Below are 19,759 nucleotides of genomic sequence, written 5' to 3' on the forward strand. Positions count from 1 at the left end.
GGCCGAAAGCAACACCTCCATAACATCATCCGGAAGGTCCCAATCCTTGTACCTCAACCTTTCAGACACCAAGCGTGAAGGTTGAGGGTCTTGATGGCTGGATGGAGAACCTGACCTTCCTTCTGCGAGAGAAGATCCTCTCTGTATGGCAGTCGAATTGGAGGGCAGATGGACATGTCTAGAAGGTCCGGGTACCACGTTCTCCTGGCCCAATCCGGGGCAATTAGGATCATGGTCTTCCGAAACCTTCTCAACCTCCTGATCATTTGAGGAATGACAGGGACCGGAGGGAACGCGTACAGAAGTGGGAACTCCCAGTCCACTACGAACGCATCTCCTAGAGCTCCTCTCGGGGGAAATTCCCTTGAGCAAAATCTGTCGCACTTCCTGTTGATACTGGTGGCGAACAGATCCACTTGAGGGGTTCCCCAAAGGGCGAAGATCTCTTGAAGGACTTCCTGAGCTATCTCCCACTCGTGAGAGACTGTGCTCTGCCTGCTCAGAGCGTCCGCTGTCAAGTTCTTCTCTCCGGCTAGGTGAATTGCCGATAGAGAGATTCCTTCCTGAATTGCCCAAAACCAGAGCTGCATCGCCTCTCTGCACAGTGGTAGTGAGCCTACGCCTCCTCTTTTGTTGAGGTAGTGCATGGCCACTGTATTGTCCGTCATTATTAGGACGTTTCTTCCCCGTACAGACGGCAGAAAAGCCTTCAGCGCTAGTCTGATGGCTCTCAGCTCCAACAGGTTGATATGTAGTCTGGACTCCGATGGAGACCAACGACCGCTGATGGTCAAGTCGTTGGCGTGAGCTCCCCACCCCGTGAGTGAGGCATCCGTGACTACTGTTATCTCCGGCCATGGTTGCCAAAACATTTCTCCTTTCAGGATGTTCTCCCGACAGGCCCACCACTGAAGGTCTCGGGCTACTTTGACCGGGATCCGAAGGAGATCTGTCATCCTTCCTGAGAACTGTGACCACTGAGTTCTCAGTGCCCACTGGAGGGATCTCATTCTCAGGCGAGCCTCCGGCACGAGGAATATGCAGGATGCCATGAGGCCTAGCAACCTCAGAAAGTCGTAGGCTGGGAGATATTGGGCATTCTGAAATCTGATGACCATCTGCAGAATATCTCGAGCCCTCACCTCTGGTGGCAAGGCTTTTCCCAGGGAAGTGTCCAGGACTGCTCCAATGAATTGGAGTCTCTGTGATGGTATCATCTGTGACTTCTTTAAATTGAGGGAGAAGCCCAGCTTGTGAAGGAAGTGGCAAACATAATCTAGTTGTCTCTGAGCCTGTTCCGAAGATACAGCTCTGATCAACCAATCGTCTAGGTAAGGGTAGACATGAATCCCTTCCCTCCTTAGACTTGCAGCCACAACCGACATTAGCTTGGTAAAGACCCTCGGGGCGGAGGTTAGCCCAAATGGCAGAACTCGAAATTGATAATGAGAGCTGCCAATTGCGAACCTCAGGTATCTCCTGTGCCTGGGATGGATCGGCACATGGAAATAAGCGTCCTGGAGGTCTAGAGATACCAACCAGTCCTGAAGCTGGAGGGCCTGAAGGATCTGAGAGAGAGTCACCATCTTGAACTTGTCCTTTCGGAGGAATTTGTTCAATTCCCGTAAGTCTAAGATGGGTCTCAGTCCTCCGTCCTTCTTCGGTATTATGAAGTAGGGGGAGTACCAACCCTTGTTCCTTTCCGCTACAGGTACCAGTTCTATGGCACCTTTCTCTAGCAGGTCTAAAACCTCCTGCAAGAGGAGCGGATCTGGAAGCTTCAAAGGGTTGTTCCCCGGTGGATGACTCTGAGGGATATGTAGGAAGGGCAGGCAGTAACCTTGGGCCACTGTCTCCAGAGCCCAAGCATCTGACGTAATAGCCTGCCATTCCGTCAGATGGTGAGTTAACCTGCCCCCTACTGGTGTTCTGTGAGGGGAGACCTCAGAGTGGTTTTGAAGCGGCTGATGCAGTTGCCGAAGGTAAAGTGGCTCCTGCTCCTGCGGGTGCGGCTTTCTTTCCCCTACCCCGTCCACCACGGGTAAATCTTCCTTGGCCTCTTTGAGCCGGTCGTCCCCTGCCCCTTCCATATGAGGAATAGTAACGAAAGGACCGTCCTCTCCACGATGATCCCGAAGGACGAAAGGTATTCTGACGGATAGCAGCTCCCAATGACTTGGCTGCTGCCTTGGACGTTTGCAGTTTCTCCAAACTGTCATCCGCCTTCTTTCCAAAGAGGGTAGAACCGTCAAAGGGCATATTCAAAAGCCTGGTCTGCACGTCAGAGGCAAAACCAGACTTCCTCAACCACGCATGCCTGCGGATTGTGGTACTTGCCGCCATGGCCCTGCTGATACTGTCAGCAGAATCTAGGCCAGTTTGTAGGGTCTCGCACATCGCATCTTTACCATCCCTGATGATGTTTAAAAATGCGTCCCTTTCCTCTCCTTCTTGGAGGCAGTCAGCCGCTGATGAAGCGCACTCCCAAAGGGTGTGGCTGAACCTAGCGAGCGTACAGGTCGCGTTAATAGACTTTAACGCCATGCTACAGGCAGAAAAAACCTTCTTAGCCATGGCATCATACTTTTTGTCATCCCTATCCTGCGGAGCAGTGGGGTATGCAGATGTGCTGCCTGATGAGGTTGCAGCCTGTACAACCAAGCTCTCAGGAGTAGGGTGTTTTGACAAATATTCAGGGTCAGAACTAGCCACCCTGTATTTTGTTGACAGTTTTTTATTTACTGCCGGGATAATTTCTGGCGTTTCCCAGTTTGTCAAAATCCTTCTCTGTAGAGCAGAGTGAAATGGAACCACAGGATCCTCCTGTGGGCCCTTGTCCAGTATGTCAGTGAGGTCATCCTGCTGAAAGGCAGGAGAAGGTGCAGACCAACCCATAAATTCTATGATTCTAGACATCAGAGCTCTATATGGAGTCTCCGCATGTTCTCCTGGGTCTGGTTTGATAAATTCTGCTTCAGGAGAAGTGTCCAAGCCACTAGCTTCCTGAAGTGCATCCTGAAGATTTTTTAATCTTCCTTCCTCAGAGGCGAAAGTCTCTGGCTCTGGTGATGTGGTCCTCTGTAAATCAATATCTTGGTCTGAATCCTCCCTTTCCTCAAAAATCGAGGTTAAAGGGGGATACATTGGTTTTTGGAATGGTATAAACCCCATTTCCAATGCAGAAGGAGCCATCATCACAGGCCTTGAAAACGTCGATGTCGTCGACACCGACGTGAAAGTACTCGAAGGCGCCGTGAAAGGCGTCGAGAAATGTGTACTAGGCCTCGAAGAACTCGAAAGGATCGGAGTCCTGCTCGAGAACGACGTCGACGTTCTCGGCGTCGAGTCGGAGGTCTTTTGTCTAACCGTTGGCTGTGGAGTAGCCGTGGTTCTTTCCTTCACCGGCGTCGATATCGGCGTCGACGTCGGCGTCGACTCGATCGACTGATGCGCCGATGAATCCTTCGACAACGGCGTCGATGGCGCCGACCTCTGTTTCGAAGGAGTTTTCGACGATGGCGTCGATGATGCTTTATCTCCCGATGGCTCGAGGCGCTTTCGGGTTGACTTTTCCGCCGGGTACTGCGACTCGCGGCGTTTAGATTTTTTGGGTTTTTTACCCGGGGTATCACCCTCAGCTGTCTTCGAGGGGGACGAGGCCGCTTTCTCGAAGACGCTTAGCATCTTTTTCCTGAATTCCTCCCACTCAGCTTGCGAGCTGCGTTTTGTGGGGCAATGAACTCTCTCAGGAGAACTCGACGAAGATGACGAAGGGGATCTCCTACGTCTCTTCTTCGAGTGTCTCGATGTCGACGAGTGGTGGGAGCCACTTCGTGATCTAGATCGAGAGTGTTTTTTATGGTGAGGAGACGAACGTCTCGACTCTACCGAAGAAGCTTTCGAGGAAGTTAAAGTTGACCTACCTCTCTCGAGCTTCCCCCTACGCTCCTTCAAGGCTTTCGCCGTCATGGAAAGGCATTCCTCACACTCCGAACTCTGGTGCGTGATTCCCAGACACCACAAACAGACCCTGTGAGGGTCCGTCAACGACATTTTCTTCCCGCAGTCTCGGCACTTTTTGAAACCGGACCGAGGGGTCGTCGGGTCGGAGGAGGATGCCATCGATATCGAGGTAAATAGTAGTTATTATATACGTTATCTTGACGAGAACTGAGCAACGGTGTTCCGAGGCACAACGAAGCGCGGAAAAACGGAACTGAGCAACGGACGCTGCGCGCGGCCTTTATAGGCAGGATGACGTCGACGTCGGCACGGAGGCCGTCGAGGGTCATCGACTCGGCGATCATCGACGCGCAGCGCCCTCTGGCGAAAAAATTTTCCGAGGCCAGCAAAGCTGAAGGATTTCTATCTAAGATAAGGAATACGTCGGAGGACACAATCCCTTCGAAAGGGTGTTTCTGACGATTTGGCCACAAGATGCCCCTGTGTCAGAATTCATGTCTGAAACCTTGCCAGGAGAGTTAAGAAAAGTGCCAACCTGTATATGGGCGATGCATGACAACGATGTAGGATGCTTGAAGATAGAGCCAGTGAGGATCATTTTGAAATAAGGAGTTACACTGCCAAGAATTCCCCAGTATAAATTTTCGGCAAACGGAGAGAAAGGATTGAAAAGTATTGTTTCAGATTTGGTGAAATTAGGGGTAATTGAAGAAATTACAGGCAGTACATGTAACAGCCCGATTCTTCCAGTGTTTAAGAAAGGAGGCAATGAAGTACCATATTGTTTCATAATTGATTTGCGCGCGCTAAACAAAGTAGTAGATCCACAATTTCCTTTGGTCCCAGATGTCACTACAATATTGACAATGATACCTGCCGCAGCAGAATACTTTAGCGTAATTGATCTAAAAAACGCTTTATTAAGCATTCCGGTGGACAAGGACAGTAGATATTTGTTTGCGTTCACATTAGGGGGACGAACATTTACATTCATGAGCATTCCACAAGGATATACGGAAAGTCTGAGTATTTACAGTAGAGCGTTAAAAGAGCAGCTAGACATGCTAGAATTACCAATGGAGTGTGTACTATTGCAATACATAGATGATCTGTTGATCGCTTCTGATACAGAAGAGATTTGTAAAAAGAGCACCGTATTACTACTGTCACACCTACCGGCACATGGCCATAAAGCTAGTTTGAAGAAGTTTCGATATAATCGAAAGGAGGTAGCTTATTTGGGCTACCTACTTTCGAAAGAAGGGAGAAGGCTAACGCCAGAACGCATAGAAAGTGTTTCTTGTATGCCTATTCCAAAGACACAGAAAGGAGTCAGAGACATAATAGGCATGGCTTCTTATTGCCGGCAGTGGATCGGTAATTTTGCATTAATTGTGAAGCCAATGGTGCTATTAACTAAGAAGGATGCGGTGATGCCTTTGCAGTGGAATGAAGAATGTCAGAGAGCATTTGATCAATTGAAAACTGCATTATGTTCTGCTCCAGTTCTGGGCACGCCGAATTATGAAAACGTTTTTAGATTATTTGTATGCGAGAATGAAGGATGTGCATTAGCTGTTTTGACACAGGAACAAGGTGGAAGAAATAGGCCGTGCGGCTATTTTTCTTCTGCGCTGGACCCTGTAGCGCGCGCACTACCACGATGTTTGCGATCTGTCGCGGTGGCTGCTGCATCGGTGAAACAAATGGAAGGGATGGTATTGGGGCATACTTTAATTCTGATGGTGCCACATGCCATAGATGTCCTATTAAATATGATACAGATGCAACACCTCACCTCTGCTAGACTAACAAGATATGAAATTATCTTATTCGCGCCCCATATCCAAATTATGAGGTGTAGCGCTTTGAATCCTGCAGAATTAATGCCACTGCCCATAAAAGAAATTGGTGACAACGAATCACCACCCCATGCTTAATGGTCACTGAGGAAGAAACGAAGGGGAGAGTTGATTTAAGTGACATCCCACAAAAGGAGCCAGATGGAGAGTTATTTTGTGACGGCTCTTGTTTTAAACTACCTGATGGCACGTCAACTGCCGCTTACACTATCACTACCCTAGAGAGCGTTGTAGAAAGCAAAAGAATTCCCTACAACTCGGCACAAGCCGCAGAAATAATAGCATTGACCAGAGCCTGTGAGATTTCTGAAAATATGAACGTGAATATTTATACTGATAGTCAGTATGCTTTTGGGGTGGTTCATAACTTTGGTCGACTCTGGGCTGAGAGGGGTTTCTTGACATCGCATGGGGCCAGAATTCAACATGGCCCTTTCATTGTACGATTGCTGTCTGCACTCACGTTTCCAAAGCGCCTAGCAATAGTGAAACGCCTAGCAATAGTGAAATGCGAGGCACATAAAAAGATAAAATGCAAAGCGGGAGAGGGAAACACATTTGCAGACAGAATTGCGAAATAAACTGCCACTGATTTGAATAATAAAATGATGACAGTCCAGACTGAGGAAGTACCCTGTATGATAGAAGATGGAATTGCCACTGTCAAAGAGATGCAGGCCGAAGCCACGGCCGATGATACAAGGGTGGGCAGAGGGCTGTGCTGAGTTAGATTTAGAGGGTTGTAGGGTGGACAAGGGAACTAAAAACTGGATGTTGCCAAATTCTTATGTAACTGTAATGGTCACAATGGCTCACAGCCCTACCCACATCTGTGCAAAAAAAATAATACAGCACCTATCTACGGTATGGCAGAATGTAAACATAAAGAAGAATGCAGAGAGGTTGCTGCAGAACTGTATTACGTGTTTACAACACAATGTAGGAAAGGGAACAGTGACTCCAATAGACAGTTTTGGCCCGCCCTCTATGCCTTTTGAGGTAATCCATTTTGCTTTCATAGAGATGGAGAGGTGCCAAAACTTGAAATATGTCTTAGTGGTGATCTGTGCATTCAGCAAGTGGGTGGAGGCATATCCCTTAAAAGACTGCACAACAATGAGTACGGCAAAAGTAATGCTTAAAGAATACTTTTCCCGTTTTGGCTTGCCCCGTGTCATAAAGTCAGATAACGGTCCACATTTTGTGGGCGCAGTGGTATTACAGATATGTGCAGGTCTTCAGATTGATAAGAAATTTCATAGTTTGAGGCATCCGACTTCGGCCGGTCTTGTTGAGAGGCACAAGGGAATCCTCAAGTCAAAAATTAGCAAGATATGTGCAGGGAGCAAGTGGAGTTGGGTGGAGGCATTAGCGATAGCGCTATTGTGCATGCGTATGTCTGTACAGGCTAGAACTGGGCTCTCCCCGTATGAGATTGTGATGGGGAGGGCGGCGAATGTTTGGTGCGCACCTCAGCCAAAGTGACTGAGTGAAGTGGAACATCCTGTACTTAGCACTTATTGTGGCCTTTTAATGCAGAAATTGTGTCTGATTCATCAGCAGGTGCAGGAGGCTCTACCCGTAAGATATACTGGTCCGGGGCACGCGCTGGAGCCAGGAGACTGGGTGCTGCTTAAGAACTTGAGAGAAAATCGTTGTTAGCACCCAGGTGGCGCGGCCCCTATCAAGTGCTTCTGGCAACGCAGACGGCAATACAGGTGGATGGGAGGAAGTCGTGGATCCATGCCACCCATGGCAAAAAGATCCCATCTTCACTGAAAGACTTGCCCAATCCGGACAACCGGAAAGAGACAGCGGTCCCAGAAACGAAAGAAACTGCTGCCAATCCACCGCCGCTAAATCTGTGCGAGCGGGAAGTGAAACACGAAACAAAGCCTGAAAAGATTGCCAAAAAGGGGGAAGGGCAAAGAGTGCCCCAACGTTGCCCAGCAGAACCTACATCACTGTTGGCCGACACGAAATCTGCATTGCAAATAACGACAGATACTAAATGTATACCCGTTTGGTGCCCACCAGCACTTGCCATTGCGCCAGAGCAAAAGACCGAATCCGCATCACTGTCACGGCGCACACCAGCATCTGCCATTGCGCCGCAGGCTGACTCTGAGCCTGGATCTGGAAGTGCACCGGCACTGTTCACGGATCACACAATACCGAGTGAGGCGATATCATTTGCGGCCTCGAAAGACAGAGTGATCCACAGTTCTTTGGTGTTTATGCTAACCTCTGGTTCCGCTCATGGACGGAGAAGGAACTAGAGGTGTAGAGGAGAGAAGCGTGAGAATTGTGCAAGTCAGACAATTCAAGACTCGCGGCTCCTCGGTGCGATCATAAAAAGTACATGTGTCCTGAACCAGAGCAGACAAGCTGGGCGCACATGGTACAAAGGCAATAGAGAACTGTTCAGAAGTCCTCTGAGCAGTATGAGAGAGGATAAGTGATCTTGCCTAGAACGAATAAGCAAACCAGGCTGCAAAGGGCTGGCAGACTAAACTGTTGACAATTCCTTTGAACTTATTGACATCCGGACAAGTGCGACGAAGAGAGATATCCACGACGAACTTTGTCAGGAAGAAGAAGGACGGTGAGAAAAATGTCGGGACCGGTTTCAGGCTCCTCCTGCACCACTGCTGAGAATGAGTTAGTCATAAAGACTGTAAACTTAGGGAAAACGCATGGTAAAAAAAATTGTATGCTGGCTTTGACAATAATCATGTGCTTCATGAGTGTGGTAGCACCAATAACGACAGCCTTTGTGTTATGGTATGTGGAGTCTATACACCCATTGGGAATGTTTTTACCAATAGTTAATATATCCACTACTGAAAGCACGGTTCAGGTGATTACTTATACCTTGTCCCCAATGGAAGAGAGACACAGAGAAGGGTATGGGAACAATACGCTATTACTCATCATGAACATGAGGCATGCAATTCTAAAGAAAAATAATTGTTGAGTATGCGCCCATTTACCGCAGCATGCGGTGAAAGGAATAGGCTGGTATGTACAACCATTACCATTAAGTTCTGCATGGAGTGCATCTTTAAGTGAAATGTTTTATGGGAAGTGGAATAAGAGAAGTACGGGTCAATTAGCTAGAACAAACATGAATGAGTTTGAGGAAATAAGTATGAGGCCTGTGGGTGGTTCCATATTCCATAAAGCACAGGTGATGATCCCAGAACCTACGCCAAAAAGTACGCGAAAAATAACACGACAAAATAGACAAGATAGATTGTCCCCACCAGTTAAAACATCTGTGATGACGTTTCGTGTAAGAACAGACGGGAACAAAGATGCAATTCCCCCTTCTTACACGGTGAATTACAACCCGAGAACTGTCCCTTTTTGTCTAAAAAAGAAAGGCTCCTATTCAGTAGGAACATTTACTGGATGCATGAATACAACGGTACTAAAATGGGAAATAGAACCAGCATATGTGGGAGATCCAGTCTATTTTATATGTGGAGAAAAAGCATATCCTTGGTTGCCCAGAAACTGGGGAGGTACATGTTACCTAGGTCTACTGTTCCTGGGAGTGTTCCTCTTAGAAACAGCAGACATAGCCAGGCTATCCGGATCTAGAAACCGAAGAAGTAGCGAAGGTGTTTTGATAGCGAAGAACGTAGCAAAATCATTCATACCATTCTTGTCCCAGATAGTGAACTCCTATAACATAAGGCAGCTGTCCAGAATACTAAAGGATACGATAAACACAACAACAGATATACTATTTAACATGACGTTGGAAGAAAAAGGAATTAGGTTCATGACGCTGCAAAATAGAATGGCTCTCGATGTAATCCTGGTTGATCGTGGGGAATTTGCAAGATTGTGGGATCAGCGTGCTGCGTATTCGTAGATGACTACTCCCCTACGATTTTTGAAGCAATAAAGAAAATGCATGTCCTAAGCTCCGAACTCCCTACTGAAGAAGGGGGCTGGGGAATAGAGTCCTGGTTTTAGGGAATACTGCGTTCTTGGGGATGGAAGTTGATTGCGATATTAGTAGTAGTGTTTGGAATATTCATAACGTGCTGTTGTTGCATACACTGCCTACCGATAGTTTGCACTTAGATAACTGAGGGATGTACTAAGGGATGTATGCATATGATAACAAAAAGAAAACAAACTTATGGCCCGGATGACAGAGACACAAATGAAATGAAAACAGTCAAAGAATCAATGGCTATAGATATTAATGACGATGATGATGCGTATAATAGCATGCAAAATTCAGACGTAAGTACTTCAGACTTATCGTCATCAGAGGAGGATACCATGAATGAATGAGACGTTTGGCATACGGCCAAAAGGAGGGTTTGTCGGTCTAGGAAAAATGGACACCTCTCACGGTGGACGGCAAACGCATTTTGGTGGCCGAAGGCCAACCGTCTCATGTACGAAACGATAGAAATACAGGTTTCCGAGTTTGACCAATGAACGGCCATTTTGATGTAACAAGGATCACCATTTTGTTTTCTAACAATTGCTCATTGCTTTCTGTTCAAATTGCTTCGCAGCACATTTCTGCTTACACTGCTCGACTGTTAACATTGTTGTCTGAACGTGAAAGGACAAGGCTGCAAGGCTGCGAGGCTAATAAGAGTTTGTTGAAACACAACGTAGGCAGCTCCGGAGAGGAATGCCCGGCTCCCTCCCGAATGTAGCCTTGAAGCAGAGCCGCAAGGAATTTAATCATTTCACAGCTGCCAGCTAGTCTCGTTATATGGTAGAATATGTTATAATAAAGCAGCTAAAGGCTTGAATTATGCTCTTCTTACAGACCCCCTTTTCCGAGCCCTGTAGAGCGTGTCGGCTCCCAGGACACAAATAGCACCTCATAGATAGCAAGGTCTGGAATGTGACTCTTCCCCCATATGTAGCTCGCTTACAAGAACAGAAGCACTGTGTTCTGTTCAACAAAGAAAAGATGTCTCTGCACTTGCAATGTTGCATATTGTTACTAGAATAGATATTTGAAGGTGTCATATTCGTCGGAAGTGTCCATCATCAAACCGAGTTCAAAGAAACCCAATAAAGGGCGGTGTTAAACATGTCACAGCTGATTGTATGATATGCATTTTGTATATATGTAACTGATGTACGAAATTCGCTCTCTTGCGTCCCTCGAGGTCTAGAGATACACGTCGCGGGGAGTGAGACCGAGTTGGCCAACTGAGACTATTTGCTTTGCAATAAACCCTAGCTTTGGGAATACAACCTCGTGTCTGGCGTATCTATCGTGTGTGGTGACTTGCCTTGTTTCCATTAGGGGCCCCTTTCATGGTGACGGTGGGGGTTGTGTTAGAGCTTCTGTCCCTGATGGGGTCCCACGCTAAATTGAAATCCCCCATCAGTATTGTCTCCCTTCGAGCAAACCCCTCTAGGCCTAAGAGTACGGTTCTCAGAAATCCAGTTTGCCCTGTGTTGGGAGCATAGACCATGGCGAGAGTAAGGATGCCTGTGTCTATTTGTATTACTACTAAGAGATATCTCCCTTCCTTCTCTGTTTTTGTGGACATGATCTGGGCGGGAAGCCCTTTTTTAATTGCAATCAGTACCCCCCCTACTTTGCCCTTAGCATTCGCCTGTACAACTAACTGAAATCGTCTATGTTTTAGGTGGTGAGAGTCCGACTTTTGGATATGGGTTTCTTGCAAGGCTATGATATCCAGTGTGTGATGCTCTAATAACCTTTCTAACTTTTTCCATTTCACCAGGGTATTTAGCCCCCGTATGTTCAGAGAGAGGAACTTAAGCATACATGAGGGTGTAACTGTCTGCATATTGTTCGGTGCTTCTGGATCGGTTTAACTTGGGGGCACTTCCCCAACTTGAGCCCATCCCCCCACACCCACATCTTCACCCATCTGTCCCTTTCTCACCCCCTGTTCGACTTCCCCCACACCCTTCCCCCTTGCGGGTCTCATTTCCTATGTGTACCCCCCCACTGTATGTACAGGGGATGGACCTGCATTACTTCCCAGGGCGTACTAAAGCCCCCATTAAGATTCCAAATGTGCGGTCTTTTACGCTCTCCGTCCTCTGAAATGCTAGGGTACTTTGTTAGTGAGCTAGCCTGCGTTCTTGGAAACTGGCAGCCTATTATGAGCTGTCTTTAGTTCCCGGGTCGTTCTGGTGCATCGTAGGGTGTGGGCCCCGCAGCGGGGGTCGCTTACATCTGGTGTTTACTTGCCCCCATTCTCAGGGCTTCGGGAGTGTCTCTGTGATCTCCTTATGTCGGTGGTGTCCTCCTCGTGCTCTAGATGGGGAATTTGTAGTCCCTCCTGTTGAGTAGTGACCCTATGCTGTTGCCTTCCCATTGAAATAGCAGCCCAAAGGGAAATGTCAATCTGTATGTAATCTGCTTGTCCTGCAAAGATCTCAGGATAGGTCCCATTTCCTTTCTTTTAAGGAGGGTGCAGTAGGCCAAGCCTTGGAAGAGGTGGATTTGTACCCCGTTGTAGAGTATGGGTTCTGCCAGTCGGCTGCGCAGAGGATCGCTTCCATCTGCGTATATCGAGCCAGTGCCGTCACCATGTCCCTCGCTCTGGAGCCAGGTTCCTGTCTCCTCGGGCCTGTTCTAACAACCCTATCTATCGGGATATCGCCGGCATGCTCCTTGTCCAGCAGGCTTTCAAAGATTTGAGTAACCGTATATTTCAGGTCTTAGCCCGCCACTGATTCTGGTAGGTTCTGAATGTGAATATTCACTCTGCGGTACCTGTTCTAGAGGTCCTCGCATTGCAACTCGTTGTGTGTTACCTTTTTGTTTTTTAATTCTTTTTTTTCATTCTTTATGGTTAAAACGTGTTGCCTCTGCTAAATCGTCAAGGGCAATGCCTATGGAACGAGTGTCCTCCACCACTTCCTGTAGAGCCTTTTCTGTTGTGTTAGTTTGTTCTCCCAAATCCTTGATATCTCTCCTCATCTCCGCAATGGACTGTTTCATTTCCCCCGTAAACCTCGCAAATTGCGTTTGGAAGGCTTGGGTCATGTTGTTTTGGAACTCGTGGAAGCAGGCCTCCATGTCTTCTTTTGAGGCAGCCATTTAGGGGGTCGTGGTGTAAGGGTCCCCTTCCTGCGTGGTCGATGGTTCCAGTGTTTTGTGTTGGGGGTCCCCGCTTTCTGCCTCTCTGGATCAGCAACGTTGGATGGTGCTGTCCCAGGTAGGGATTTGCGCTGCTTTTTCGTTGCTACTGCTTTGCCTTTGCTTCTCGACATTAGCTGTGCTCTCGGGATTGTGGTTACTTGAGAAGTCTCTCAGGTCTATCCCGGGCTACCCTTTGCAGGCTTGTGGTGCTTTGTTGTCTGCCATGTGCTGCGCACCTTTGTGCCGGGAAGTGGTGGCTGTGTAGGGAATGTTTTGTCAGCTGGACTCCCCTCCTCCCCGGGCCTCTGTGTAGTTCCCGACGTGAAGCTCCTCGGGTGTGGGGTCTCCTCCGGAGTGGTTTTTGTGGAGCAGACTGTCTGAAGAGCCTCGGGCCCGGGTCCCTCTTCTCTGGACCAATGTAGTCCTTTCCTGCACCTCTGCATGCTGCGATTTGTGCTTCGGTCTTCTGGGGGGGTCATCAGGGCTATTAGACCCTATGGCGTCACGTAACTGAAGGAGGGGGTCTGCGTGCCGAGGGTGAGGTAGGTGATTGCCTTGCTGTTACCTGGATTTAACGCAGCGATCCACCAGTGTGTCCATGTCCCTGTCCAATCGCGGGTGGCTGTCAGCTGCACTTCTTGCCAGCAGTGAGGGACCCTGAGGTGGGTCTGGTCTGTGTTGAGCCACCTGATTACCACTTAAGGGGCTGTCTGCTCGCCTGTCGCTCGCCTGGGCTGCCCATGGTCTGCGGGGTCCGCTTCACACCCTGGTCGCCTTATGTGTCCTTAAGAGTATCCGTGGTGTATTCCAGAGGGCGTTTGGGAATGTCAGGGAGAGCGTCCCCCTCCTTGCTGCAGGGTACCGTAGCGCAACTAAGCCTTTTCTGCAGTGTGGTGTCCGTGTCCCTCCTCCTGATTGCCACGTTTCACCCACAGCACTCTGTGTGGCTCGTAGTTACTTGGGAGAGAGGCGCTGTAACCCAACACTGTCCTGGGCTGTGTGGGGGTTCAGTTCTTTCTTGCTGTTATGGGAGCTGCTGAGTAACCGGATCACCCCCGTCTTATTTTCATGCTGCTTGTGGGTCGGTTTCACCCCCGGCTGCTTTCAATGTTGTTACAGGTGTCAGCCGAGTGTTTCCGGCGGGTCTTGTCGTACCAGTGCGCCTCTTCCTCACTGTGGGGAACCACAACACAACTGAACCCTTCTCGCTTCGAACGGTCTGAGTGGCTTCAAGTTATTCGGGTGAGACGCTGTGGTCCTGCGCTACCGGGTATGTGTGGGGGCTCAACTCCTTAGCCTTTGTAGTGCATGCTTCTGTTAGATGCTTCAAGAGGGGGACGGAGCGCCTATCAGCATGTCCAACTTATCTGGCCGCCATCTTGGAATCCCCGTGAAACTTTTATTTTACATTTACCGCAAACAAAGTAAATATTAAATAAAAGTTTCAAATATCCCCTGCAAATGGTACTCGCCCGTCATAAAATCTACACGCCTATGCAACTGGGCGACAAGACTTTGCAAGCTCTGGATGGGTGTCTGTAAAATGTAAAAGGTTAGCTGCATGAATGGACATGAATAAATAAATAGATATGATATAAAAGGCTCTGAAAACAGTTTGGCCAGCTCTCTCCCACAGTTGCAAATATATAATGTAATCATAGAGGAAAACGAGTCCTGGAGGCTAACTACAGAGTATGATACTGCAGTAGATCGGTATATGTACAGACTGTATGGAATTATCGATTACTACTTTGCGTCAAATCTAGTTAGCTTTGCATATTTATTATGTAAGAGGAAAGGAAGTAAGAGACTAAGCAGAGTGGATAGCGTAGAAGGGGGAGAACTGGGCAAACTAGGTGGAATATTGTAGTTTGAGGCCAGCTGGTATAAAGCACTAGGGCAGGGATCTGCAACCTTTGGCTCGCCAGATGTTTTGGACTACAAATCCCATAATTCCTAGCCAAGACAGGCAATGATGAGGGATCATGGAACTCATGGTCCAAAACAACTGGAGAGCCAAAGGTTGCAGACTCCTGCACTAGGGTGATAATATAATGTCAAGGAGTATGGGATCAGCTAATGGGCTGTACACAAGCTAAAGGGTAGCTGGTATACAGCACTATGGTGATAATAGAATGTCAAGGAGTATGGGATCAGCTAATGGGTTGTACACACGTTGCAGGTCACAAACTAGGATTGCCATCAACAGCATTTGCCCATGTAATACTGTACATTTTCAAGTTTTCCATCATCAATGTGATGCATCTTTGCCCAAAAAATGAAATATAGGTTAACACATACTGGTCTTTGCCAGACAGGATACAGTTGGCTTAATAAATAGTATCATCCCAATTTACTTCTGGTCTGCAATTATTTAAAAAATAAAAATAAATCTTGCCTAGCACGCATCAACATGCCTTTGACACTTAAGAGCAGAGAAGATGGTAACTGCTGCACTCTCTCACCATTAGCCCTCTTTGAACTTGCACTGAATTGAGAAAAGAGGGTGGAGAGATCCCTGAAGGCAAGAGAGGAATACAGGGTGAGCTGTACTTTCTTTGAGCAGGGTAACTTAAATAGTTAGCTGTAACGCTCACCTGATTCTCGCAGAGGCGCCGGTCTTGACTGGGCGACTACCGTATCTTCAAAGGTGATGTGTAGCACCCGGTTGGCTCTTTGGGCTGGACCTCTGTGCACTGTATGCCTGACGTGTAGAGTAAGATGTCTGCAGATAGAAAATATGGGGTTAATGAACTGGGGTTATTGGGGTGTCCCTATCTCTTTCCTCTTCTCCTCTCCTGTAGACCCCCAAAGGTTAACGCTCTCACCTTAGGTAAGTGAATGCCGAGCTCTCCATCTGCCTCGGGGCAGGGTGCTGTAGCCAGTTTCTTCACTGGATAGGTAGCGCAGGCCTCTTGACTTCAGAGGACTGCTGTCCGTCGTTTACTGCACGAACGGTAAGTTTCGAGTCATTCAAATGTCTTTTTAAAGTCTTTAGTAATGATGTCTCTTGTTTTGCAGGGTTCCGGCGATGGCGGATGACGGGCTGAAGTGAGTTGAAGATGGAGCCCGTGTGATGAATAGAAGCGCCTGGAAGCACGTGAGTAAGCGCTTGTTGCCTGCTTCACGATGCGCTCTAACTGTCTTTTTATTTTGCAGGTACGAGTTCGGAGCGGCTGCAGGGTGCCGGAATACCCACTGGATTAGATGCGGAAAGGAGTAATGGCATGTGAGTATTTAAGTTCCCCAATGTCTTTAAACGCACCTTGTTTTGTCTTTCCGATGCGGGATGCAGCGCCGAAGGCCTCCGGAGCGTGCGAAGAGTTGGTAAGCTTTTGTCTTTCAGATGCCGGAATGCAGTATGAAGACCTCCGGAGCGCACGAAGAGTAGGTAAGCCTTTGCCTTTCAGATGCCGGAATGCAGTGTGAAGACCTCCGGAGCGCACGAAGAGTAGGTAAGCCTTTGCCTTTCAGATGCCGGAATGCTAACCTGTTCTTTCTTGTCTTTATAGGTGTTGCTGAAGACTGGATTCAGGATGGTAAGCCTTTTTCCTTAGGCCCAGGACTGGATGCAGAAGACACGATGAGCGTCCTGCTGCAGAGGGTGCAGAATAACGCAAAGCAAGATTCATCCACCGGGTGTGGTTTAAATAGCCTCCTGTAGTGCTTAGGTGTCTCCTTCCACAGCCACGCCTAAGTAAGAAAAGAGTTCCTGGTAAGAAAAGAGTTCCTGCCTTCCAGAAGAGTTCCAGTGTTCTAAATCTAGGGAGTGGCTCCAGCCCCACCCAACAGGAAAAGTAGTTCCAAACAGAAGAGGATCAGAGGCTCAACTGGCAGGCAAGTAAGCAGCATGGTCTGCTGCAGGTAAGTCCACCCAAGCATTATGAGCCCGGCGCTTCCAGCGCTGGGACTGGGCATATTTATGAGCCTGGTGCCACTGGCGCCAGGACTGGGTCCAAAAGGTCCCAATTGGGACTGGTTGGCACTCGGAACCTGGGTTATGGATCTGCTTCCAAGGGAGTTGGGAAAACCCTGACCTTTTGGAAGCAGGGATCATGACATTAGCTTTGCTACACAAGTGTCAAATTAATTAGCAAACCCAAAACAAATTGCTATGCGACACTGCTTATTTTATGCCTTGCCTAATGAGTATAAAGATTTCCTGGATGTGTTTGATATAAGTCAGGCAGTACATCTTCCTCAACATCACCCCTATGATTGCTCAATGGACATAATACCCGCAGCGTGTATTCCCTGTGGAAGGATGTATTATTCCCAGACACCGGAGGAAGACACGGTATTGCAGAAATACACTGAAAAAGCCATTCGGAACGGGCCCGTTAGGCCCTCAAGTTCTACTGCAGTCCGCCCCATATTGTTTGTGACCAAGACACTGCATAGATTATAGAAAGATTAATGAGATTACCATTAAAAACCAATACCCATTTCCAGAGATCTCTGTGTTACCTAAAAGGGCCTTCAATCTGGTTCGAATGCATCACAGGGACTAATGGAAGACTGCTTTTTTTATTCATCTCGACAACAAAACTAAACATCGTATTAAAAGGATTATTCTAAAATGGTGCTGCTAAATCCATATGTGTAAGGTTAGTAACCCGATAAAGTGCAATGTGCAATAATAAATTCATAAAGTGCAATGTGCATAAATTGAACGATACATAATTCAATCAACTTCAACACAAAAAGAGGAAAAGCTATACATCATTAACATCCCCTTCCGCTCTCAATGGGAAGCCCAACTTGATTGACTGTGACTTACAGGGTGTAGTAAATTCTAGTTAACGCTCACTGAGCATTATGTTCAAGCTTGTGGTGTATAACCTAATTCCTGCAGATGTCAACATCACATAGGGATGTATTTCAAAAAGTGAATTATTCACTCTTTACTATATATAAATACATGTCAACACAGGTGTTTTGGTGCACAAATGCTAGGGGTCGACCCATTCCTAGTGTCCCCAAAGCAGAATTCCATTGCCTTCATCAGGACAGGAGGATCAATTGTGTTGCACACATGTTTTGAGCTATTCTTTGTTAGGTTGAGGTCTTCAATGGATAATATTCCTAAAAACCAAAAAACAAACTGTACTTAACTGCCCTAATGTCACATCATAAAAATCAGTGTGAAGAGTTATCCAAAAAGTAGGACTAACCCGAGTATGTACTAGAGATGCTGGCCAAGCACAGAGACCATCAATGTGTCTCCAACATCACATCGTGAAGCTCTATGGCTATACTGAAGTTACAGCGGGAAGCCTATGTGCAATATAAGAGCAATGTGGGATCACATTTCCAAAAGGAAATGGCGTTACTAATTCAAACAATGTAATGTCCCAATTTCTCTATAAATCAACATGTTTAAAAATGTTAATATATTTATTTTGCTCTAGGATCAATCATCAACTGCAAAAATAAGTATATTGATTGACATGGGCAGGCGCCAGCTATCCAAAAAATGTTGCAGCTCAATTCATCACAAAGTAAATGCTGCGCAGACGATAACCTAAAATAAAAGGCGCTGTGCAAGCTAAAAAGATTTTTAACAGCAGCTGCATTTGTGCTGATAAATCTAATGTATAAAGTAAAGCAATAATGCCAGATTTCCAGCCTTACTAATGTCATCCTGAACTTAATAAGTCGAAAGCACAAACTCGTGCTCCAGTAACATTCTATGACTCATCTGCTATCAAGCCGTGATGGTACTACCGACTTGTACAGTTGCTGAATAACCTGATTGAAAAAAGTTCCCACAGACTCAGATTCCCAGGACTTTTACAGCAGGTCACTTGATCAAAAAGTAAATGCTGCGCAGACGGTAACCTAAAATAAAAGGCACCATGCAAGTCATTACATTTTAACAGCAGTTGCATTTGCATTCCGAAATCTAATGGACAAGGTAAGCAAGAATGCCAGATATCCATCCTTATTATGGGCATCCTGAACTTGGGTCGAAAGCCCCAACTCGTGCTCCAGTTACATTCTATGACTCATCACATATTAGACCATGATCTTACTACAGCTGATGAATAACCTGATTTGAAAAGACTCCCCACGGACTCCAATTCCCAGGACTTTTAACATGTACAAAGCATAGAATAAAAATGTTTATTTTAATAAAAAGGGACCTACCTCTTCTAAACAAGTGAAACACCTGGGGTCTGACAACCATAGCAAACGCTCCGAAATTACTGGAATTTAAAGCCGACACTGGTTAATATATCACGTCGGACGTCCTTTCTAAACATTGGCAACATAGAGAAAGGACTCACTGCAGCGTTTAAACAAAAAAGAAAGACTGTGTATTATTAATATGTCATCGCCACCGAAAAGCAAAGAAACCACCAATAAGTCCAAAAGGAACATAATGGTACGCATCTTTCAAATCAACCAAACATATCCCGTGCCCAATGTTCAAGGATGATTTGATCTGCACAGGCATAACCATCTTGAATTTCTGAAGGGAAGGAATAGATTGAGGATTGTCAGATGCAAGATTATTTTGAGACCTGCGTGGTTCATCTTTCGAATTGTGAGCAGCCTTGAAAGGAACCGAATTGCCTCTCTGAAAGCGGTACCAACTCTATTGCTCCCATTGAAAGAAGACTGGATCTCGCTACATAGAGTTTCGATCCTAATTTCAAAGAGTGTGGGGTGAAAATAGGGACAACTAGGAATGGAAGACAAAAACGTGCTGTAACAACCGAAATCATTCAAGAATCTTTGAAATGTTTCCCCAACACCGTACATCTGTGGGAGGTCACCTCTACCTTCACTCTCAGTGATTCTGATCTGTAAG

The sequence above is a fragment of the Ambystoma mexicanum genome, chromosome 7p (genome assembly GCF_040938575.1).
Source record: "Ambystoma mexicanum isolate Mex_15411 chromosome 7p, UKY_AmexF1_1, whole genome shotgun sequence".
Taxonomy (NCBI): domain Eukaryota; kingdom Metazoa; phylum Chordata; class Amphibia; order Caudata; family Ambystomatidae; genus Ambystoma; species Ambystoma mexicanum.